The 9,853-nt window shown below is 32.5% G+C and overlaps 1 long non-coding RNA gene across 1 annotated transcript; it reads right to left on the reverse strand.

The window, feature by feature from the left end:
- Positions 1-7,712: 7,712 nt before the first annotated feature.
- LOC141633710 (uncharacterized) lies at positions 7,713-8,124 on the reverse strand. Its single transcript, XR_012538492.1, has 3 exons — positions 8,058-8,124; positions 7,862-7,948; positions 7,713-7,778 (listed from the first exon to the last, which is right to left on the reverse strand). It is a non-coding gene; the product is annotated as an uncharacterized LOC141633710 (long non-coding RNA).
- Positions 8,125-9,853: the final 1,729 nt, after the last annotated feature.

Here is a 9,853-nt window from a genome sequence, read left to right on the forward strand (position 1 = left end):
TTAACAGAAATCGAAATCTAGGTATCAAAAAGTAAATAAAGAGAATGAAACATACGAACAAGCAGAGATCGATCAAAACATACAAACCAAGAGCGAAACTTACCAATTAAACTACTTGATTGAAAATTCTAACAAATTGAATAAGTTTATCGAAAATTAGTGTGATGAATATAGAATGAAATCGAGATGCATCAAAAGGAAAATTAGTTGATCGAAATTACCGAGATCCGAACAAAAATTCGGATGATAATGACGATCAAAATTTGACTGAAAAAAGGCGATCAAAATTTGAGTGGTAATGGAGAACTGAAAAAAGAGAGACAGAGAGATAGAGAGAGAAAGTGAAGAGAGTGGGAGTGTACGGAGTAAATGAGTGAGTATGAGAGGGAAATGGCAGTAGTTAGATGTGTTTTGTAGGGGGACACGTGGCGAGAATCCAGACGTCTATAGTTTTAGATCTAAGGGTTTAGAATGAGTTCAAATTAGCATCATCCACAGAAGGGTCACATGATTCAATTTCTATATATATATATATATATATATATATATATATATATATATATATATATATATATATATATATATATATAGAGAGAGAGAGAGAGAGAGAGAGAGAGAGTTAGGTTCTTGTGAGTTTTGGTTCTTATGGTGAGTTGTGAGTTTGGAAAATCTCAGCCACTAGATTATATTAGAGATGAATGGCCAAGATCTAATCTTACCTGTCATATAAAATCACTGTCATTTACTTATTTTCTCTTTTTTCTAGTGCTACTCTTTTTTTTATTCTTTTTTTATCTCCTTTTTTACTTCGTGTTATTATGCTTTTTTTTACAACTTTGATTTTTTTTTTCTCTTATGTTTTTCTCTAATTTTCTAATTATGTTACCTTATTTTCTTTTTCTTTTTGTACCAATTTTTTTTTTACTTGAATTTTTTTTTACTCTTATTTTTTTACCTCGTGTTATTATGCTGTTATTGTGCTTTTTTTACTTTGATTTTTTTTACCTCGTGATTTTTTTTTGTACTTTGAAATCTGAGCCACTAGATTATATTAAAGATGAATAGCCAAGATCTAATCTTACATGTCATATAAAACCACTGTCATTTACTTATTTTCTTTTTTTTTTCTAGTGTTACTCCTTTTTTTTACTTTAATTTTTTTTACCTCTTTTTTTACCTCGTGTTATTATGCTGTTATTGTACATTTCGATTTTTTTTTTCTCTTTTGTTTTTTTTTTCTAATTTTCTCATTATGTTACCTTTTTTTCTTTTTCTTTTTGTAACAGTTTTTTTTTACTTTAATTTTTTTGTTCTCTTGTTTTACCTCGTATTATTATGTTGTTATTGTGTTTTTTTTACTTTGATTTTTTTTACGACTTTGATTTTTTTTCTCTCTTTTTTTTGCCACGTGTTATTGTGCTGTTATTCTGCTGTTATTGTTATTCTGGTGTTATTGTGATGTTACTCCAGTGTTACTTTGATTTTTTCACTACTTTTGATTTTTTTTTACTTTTTTCTACCACATGTTATTGTGCTGTTATTCTGGTGTTATTGTTATTCTGTTGTTATTGTGATGTTATTCTGATGCCACTTTGTTTTTTTTAATACTTTTGATTTTTTTACTTTTTTTTTACCACATGTTATTGTGCTGTTATTCTGGTGTTATCGTTATTCTGGTGTTATTGTGATGTTATTCCGGTGTCACTCAGATTTTTTTTTACTATTAATTTTTTACTTTTTTCTATCACATGTTATTGTGTTGTTATTCTGGTGTTATTGCGATGTTTTTTTTACCACTTTGATTTTTTTTTCTTATGTTTTTTTTTCTAATTTTCTCATTATGTTACCTTTTTTTCTTTTTCTTTTTGTATCGGATTTATTTTTACTTTAATTTTTTCACTCTTTTTTTTACCTCGTGTTATTATGCTGTTATTGTGTTTTTTTTTAACTTTGATTTTTTTTTTTCTCTTTTTTTACCACGTGTTATTGTACTGTTATTGTTATTCTGGTATTATTGTGATGTTATTCCGGTGTCACTTAGATTTTTTTTACTACTTTGATTTTTTACTCTTTTTTTACCACATGTTATTGAGCTGGTATTCTGCTGTTATTGTTATTCCGGTGTTATTGTGATGTTATTCCGCTGCCACTTTGATTTTTTTTTACTATTTTTGATTTTTTTACCCTTTTCTACCACATGTTATTGTGCTGTTATTCTGATGTTATTGTTATTCCGGTGTCACTTTGATTTTTTTTACTACTTTTGATTTTTTGACTTTTCAACCACATGTTATTGTGCTGTTATTCTGGTGTTATTGTGATGTTATTCCGGTGTCACTTTTGATTTTTTTACTACTTTGATTTTTACTCTTTTTTTACCACATTCTCTAATTATTCATCAACTTGAAACCTACTCCGTATATTACTCATCTGAGTGCATAAACCAAACTCATGAAGTGGAATCACTCTCTCCCCTGTCGCGACCTCTAATATCCAAATCAGATCATATACAAACTACAGAGCATTAAATATTTTAAAATATTCAAGAAATGGCCCTTCTAAGAAATGAAAACATCACTATACCAATTAAAAATGCTAGCACAAAATGTCCACAGCTATACTAGTTACGCCAATTCAAAAGTTACGACATAAACATAAAAGATGATCATGTATTCCTTCTCAGAAGCAATGACAGACCTGCTTCAATCTTACTGATTTTAATTTATCGAATGTATGTGAAGAGGATGTAGCGGAGCCTGATGGATCATACTTCTCAATAATCAGTGTGCTTGTTCCGTGAAACATACATAGTTCACCTTGAATTCAACTTTTTGACTCCTTTATTTACTTTGAAGTTCTGAAAGAATTATAAAACAACTGTAACATTTCCCTTACTCCTCACAAATGTCATTTATGGACACCTTAATCAATTAATCATACAACACTCCTCACAAAGAAGTCGAACAAATTATTGGACAAAGGGAGTACACAGTACACAACTACACATCTAAGCTACATATATTAAACAGATTCGCACTTCCAGCAATTCACCTTGATTCCGGTCAGATTCGTACCTGAGCAGACCGAAGATCTTTACCCGGCTACGAGCAGCACTTCTTGCAAAAACCAGCCTGCTTACTTGCTCCGACATCGACAACAACCACCATGAATAACCTTATCAATGGGTTCGAGCTCAGGCCAGTCACCTCGTCCTGGTTCCGGATTTACATTCATCATCATCAACAACAACAGAAACAACAAAATAACCTGATTATCTTGAGGTAATGAGGTTTACGCTTATCATAAGCAAGAAGATGAGGCCGAAGAACAAAATATCACTTATGAATATAAGATCGACCGATTTTCAAATCGTATAATTATAATCTTGATTTGAATTGTTCTGCAACAAATTCGCAATAATTCGCATATCAATTGTTCAAATTAACTGGAAATTGATCAATTATTCATAAATTTAGGAAAAAAAACATTGATTTTTACACTGATTTTAGTGATAAATTTGATCGGTGAAGATGAATTGCGTGATTTCTAGCTATTAATCATATTTCCAAGAGTTTTTTTTTTGGGATTAGAGAGAGGATCACAGGTGGGTTTATTTTGATATTCAAGTTGTCAGGCTTTCCTTTCGTGTGGTACTCTGGTTTTGTTAATATTAGGTTTAATCTTAGCCATTTATTCCTTTTTAAAGCACAAACTCACAACTCACTATAAGAACCAAACTCACGAGATCCCGCATATATATATATATATATATATATATATATATATAGAGAGAGAGAGAGAGAGAGAGAGGTCGGATCCGGTGAGGCCGCTAATTATACATGAGGCGGTACGCCTCACAATATTCCTTCATGGACTGATTTTCAATGTTTTTGAAATTTTGAAACTTAGGGTCATTCCTAACTTTTCTTTTGGCCCAAATATTTTCTCACACACAAAAGCCCAAATACTTTACTCTATATCTCTAAAATATAACAAACAAAATTCTTAAGCTACAGCTTGTGAGACTACTTGATTTATCTAAGCTTGGACCTGATTTTGTGAACCATATGCATGTTTTTGTGAATCTTCGACCTTATTTTGTGAATCTAAGACTTGAATAGGTGACTTTAGACATACATTGACAATGATAATTATTATATAATAATCGTATATTTATATTTGTTCATCTATGTGGGTCTCGAACCCACACCTTGCGCAATAGCACAATGCTCTACCTTTTGAGCTAATAGATGATATTGTACCAAAATTAAATTATGCATCAACAAATAACAAAGACATGAAAACATTAGTAACTTCATGTACATGTGAAACATGACACATTGGCTTATACAAGTATTTCTTACTATGAAATTAACCAATTTAAGTTCTACCTTCACAAAATCAGGTCCAGGTTTCACAAAAACAAGTTTCACAAAATTAGGTCTAAAGTTCACATAATCATGTCTAGGTTTCACAAAATCAGATCTAAGTTTCACAAAATAAAATCCAGGTTTCACAAAATGAAATTTCACAAAATCAAGTCGAGATTTCACATAATAAGGTACAAAGTTCACAAATCAGGTCCAGGTTTCACATAAACAAGTTTCACAAAATTAGATCTAGAGTTCACATAATCATGTCTAGGTTTCACAAAATCAGATCTAGGTTTCACAAAATAAAATCCAGGTTTCACGAACACTGAAAATACAAGGTCTATGATTCACAAAATAAGAAAAAGAGCAAAATAGGTGATTTCGACCATTTTATGACAAAATTTCACAATATTACCTTCTAGTTTCACAAAACAAACTCTAAGATTCACAAAATAAGGTATATGATTCACAAAATAAGAAAAAGAGAAAAATAGGCAATTTTGACCATTTATGACTAAGTTTCACAATATAAGGCCTAGGATTCACGAAACAAGTTCTACGATTCACAAAATAATAAAAAGAGCAAAATAGGTGATTTTGACCATTTTGTGACCAGGAAAATAGGCGATTTTGACCATTTATGACCAAGTTTCACAATATAAGGCTTATGATTCACGAAACAAGATCTATGATCCACAAAATAATAAAAAGAGCAAAATAGGTGGTTTCGACCATTTTGTGACCAAATTTCACAATATTACCTTCTATTTTTACAAAACAAACTCTAAGATTCACAAAATAAGGTATATGATTCACAAAATAAGAAAAAGAGGAAAATAGACGCTTTTGACCATTTATGACCAACTTTCACAATATAAGGCCTAAGATTCACGAAACAAGGTCTATAATTCACAAAATAATAAACAGAGCAAAATAGGTGATTTCGACCATTTTATGACAAAATTTCACAATATTACCTTCTTGTTTCACAAAACAAGCTCTAAGATTCACAAAATAAGGTATATGATTCACAAAATAAGAAAAAGAGAAAAATAGGCGATTTTGACCATTTATGACCAAGTTTCACAATATAAGGCCTAGAATTCACGAAACAAGGTTTATGATTCACAAAACAATAAAAAAAGCAAAATAGGTGATTTCGACCATTTTGTGACCAAATTTCACAATATTACCTTCTATTTTCACAAAACAAACTCTAAGATTCACAAAATAAGGTATAGGATTCACAAAATAATAAAAGAAGCAAAATAGATGATTTTGACCATTTATGACCAAGTTTCACAATATAAGGCCTAAGATTTACGAAACAAGGTCTATGATTCACAAAATAAGAAAAAAAGCAAAATAGGTGATTTCGACCATTTTATGACCAAATTTCACAATATTTCTTCTAGTTTCACAAAACAAGCACTAAGATTCACAAAATAAGGTACTCCGTATATGATTCACAAAATAAGAAAAAGAGGAAAATAGGCGATTTTGACCATTTATGACCAAGTTTCACAATATAAGGCATATGATTCACGAAACAAGGTCTATGATTCACAAAATAATAAAAAGAGCAAAATAGGTGATTTCGACCATTTTGTGACCAAATTTCACAATATTACCTTCTATTTTCACAAAACAAACTCTAAAATTCACAAAATAAGGTATATGATTCACAAAATAAGAAAAAGAGGAAAATAGGCGATTTTGACAATTTATGACCAACTTTCACAATATAAGGCTTAGGATTCACGAAACAAGGTCTATGATTCACAAAATAATAAAAAGAGCAAAATAGGTGATTTCGACCATTTTGTGACCAAATTTCACAATATTACCTTCTATTTTCACAAAACAAGCTCTAAGATTCACAAAATAAGGTATAGGATTCACAAAATAATAAAAGGAGCAAAATCTAGTCAGGTCTAGGGTTCACATAATCTAGTCCAAACTTCACTAAATAAAGTTCAGGTTTCACATAATTTTACTTTAGAATGACAGAAACCGTGAAAAAAACTATTGACATACACTAACATAGTCAAGGTTTGAGTAGAGAAACTGTGGACGAATCATTAATGTCGACCTACGCATTCCCAGTTAGGAAACCAGATAAGCTTATTTTTTTAGGTGTTTGGAGGAAATGTAAAGAAGCACATGACATACCTTCTCAATGCAACGAACAGCATCCAATATATGGCAAAAGTAGGTTAGCTGCTTATAAAGATCCTTCCTAGGTACCGCCTTCATGGAGAGGAAGAGATCGATGATGTTTACAGTAAGGTACAAAGTTTCCTGCCTAAGTTCAAACTTGCTGTGAACTTCAGTCAACCAGTCCATCAGGATTGACCTCATTTTCTCACTGATATCAGGTTGTGTACTCATGTAATCACGAATCCGACTTTCGTCCTCAACTAGTTTGTAAAACTTGTAAATATCCTCTACATACTCCACTACTGCCAACTCATCTTCTTTGCTACCCTCATCAATATTCACCAACAATTCTTCAGGTTTTCTAGCCAATCCACAGGCTTCCTTGCTTCGAGCCGTAAGAACAGAATGTTAAACTGGCTGGTTTCTGCTCTACTTTCTCATGTACTACAGAAGGGGCTTTTTCCGGGTTTATTATAGCCTTTTCGGTCTTCTTCGTCTTTTCCTAAGACTTTCTTAGAACTGCAATGGTTTTCTTACAAAGAACTACATTTCGAACATTCACACCGCTTGCTCTCCTTGTTTCTGCACATATCATATGACCACACAATTAAATATTGCTAATTCTTACATATCATATTACCACACAATTAAATCTTGTTAATTATTTATGTACCTTGTTTTTATCAAAGATTAGCCTAATTGGCAAGCAAACGGTGAGCACGTAAACTCCGGTCGAGAGGCGATTAATCGCCTGCAGCTTCGCAGGCCCGTTACCAACTCCACCTCCTCCTCTAACTGTCACTACATTCCCTATATCTCCTAGAGTTGTTCTTCTTCTTTCTCCTGGTCCTTTCTTCTGCTGAACTCCGCCTAAATTTACGCCACAATTTCCCAACTTTTCGATTAATTCTTCCAAAACAAACAATAATGAATCAGAAAAACCAGATGCAAGCATCATCAACTTTTTCAAAGTTGCCATCATCAAGATTTTGTGAATCATCTTGTACGTTGTGGAACACCTTAGAATTGAGCACCTAAAGTAAAATGTGTAAGTACTAAAGCCAAGGTTAGTTTAACATGAAAGTATACAGAAATGTCATACACTCAAACCTCTAGGAACTCTTCAAACAATTTTTTTAGAAATGTCGCTTCCACAGAACTTAAGGGATCGTAGTTTTCTTTGGCTTCTGCTTTTGTCATCTTTTTCCATTTATTTATCAGATTTGGATTAAGACACAGTTCCATCTGACAAGCAGCAACTCTATTTTCAGCGTACAAAAAAGGAAAGTGAAGAAAAAATTATTACTCCGTATGTAACCAAATTTCACCTGGAAGCGACCAAATGACAAGCTATGCCAGCATTGCAGACCAGCCAGCCTTAGAATAGTCTCACTAACGACTTCGTCCTCTAAGCTCTGCAGGTGCATGTAAATTATATGATAAAAGCGACAAAAGACAAAAACAAATAGTAACGATAACACTCACGAAGAAGCAGAAATTATAGTGGAGACGTGGAGTATGCACCTGAAACGCATTGATCATGAAAACCAAATAGTTCGTCTTCTCCGCAATACTGAAACGGTCTCCCTGACCAAAAGATAGCATAATGACCAATTTAAGATAACCCAATCAACAAACACTTGGGTTGTAGCAGCAATTACACTTGGGTCCCTTTTGGCAATGTTCCGTTAAAGAAGTTTGTAGCCAGTACCCTGCAGGAATGAGCAAATGTATTTTCTGAATATATGAAAGGTGAAAATCAATTAACATGGAAAACAACTTAAAATCGGTTAAAATTGAGAATCAAGAAAAATGATGATTTAGAATAATACCAGTTTGCATTTACAGTTTCGACAATGCAACAAGTCACCCTACCACAGTACCATCCAATTTATACTGTCCCATTCGACTTTTGTGATCAGACGAAGTCAATAACATCGACAAACATTACCTCATAATATGGTTAAATCATATTTTACATTGTATTTCTACTTAATATTCAGAAATTTCCTTACAGTGTGTTCTAATATGAACCTAAGGGCTTTCATGTACGAGTCCATGCGCTCATTTAGAGAAAAGATGTCATCAGAAAAAAAAACAGAAAATAGATTTTGCAATTAACAATGAAAACTCACAATGATTCCAAGTTTTTCAAATTCCCAAGAGACTTTGGTATAGGTCCTGCAAGTTGGTTATCTTCAACAGACCTGCAGTAGCACAGTGAACTTACTACTGAACAAGCTGTAAAGTATAGTGATTCATACTCTTTCCGTCTCAGGCGTTTGTTTACCTTTTTATATTTATTGTGAGGCGTATTTCAATCAAAGGCAAGCAAATGATTGGGACGGAAAGAGTACAAATATACTACAGAGGTCAGGTAATAAGACTAACAGTTTCTCTTCAGAAAATTATAGCAATAAAATTGACTGTCTATAACCAGTGGAAAAGGTTGAAAGTGCAGAGACAATGTTGACAGATTTCAAGTAAGCTACTAAGCTCCAAATGAATGAAAAACTCAATAAATAGGAAATAATAAAGATATGCATATTTAATATGGGAGGCAGACTATAATATGTTTCAACATTTTAACCACATATGCACTATCACTCTGACATTGCTTAGCTAAGTCTTGTTAGTAATCCTGTCAGAATATCTGATTTTTCATCAAAAGAAGTTGAACAAATATGCACTATCACCGGGACGGAGGGAGTAAAAGAGTTACTCTTATGAAAGCAATCTGAGATGACTTGTTCAGACAAAGAGAGTAGGCTATATTATGAGCAAATAGCCAAGAGAATATAGTACTTTCTCAGTTCAAGCGAATTTGATAAGTTTGATAAAATACACATCCCACAGGCACATAGAAAAAACGTATGGAATTGGCTTGAGCGGATGCAATATGATTTAACAGAGGAAATAGACGCCAATTTAAACCTTTCGATCCTCATGATAATCGTTTACTTCACAAATTGACATCATTTACTAAGGCTAGACAGAAGTGAAAATGTGTGTAACAAACAACATAATTGCACATGAATGCAAACAGTCAGAGATCAAATAATCAACTCGTATCATATAATCATAGAACGAAAAAAACAAATAAAATCAAATATCATAAATTCAAAAGAAATTACCAGTGACGGCAATCAAACTGCGCAGTTCAAACTTTGAGAAATACACCAGCTTCATTACCTCCGACTCTCGAGCAGCAAGCGCGGCCTCAATTTCTTCACACTTAACAATTTCGGACTCAATTTGCCTTGTAATCTGAATATTCGCTTCAATTTCATCATTAACCTAAAAAAAAGAGGAATTTTGAT

Source organism: Silene latifolia, chromosome Y (genome assembly GCF_048544455.1).
Source record: "Silene latifolia isolate original U9 population chromosome Y, ASM4854445v1, whole genome shotgun sequence".
Taxonomy (NCBI): domain Eukaryota; kingdom Viridiplantae; phylum Streptophyta; class Magnoliopsida; order Caryophyllales; family Caryophyllaceae; genus Silene; species Silene latifolia.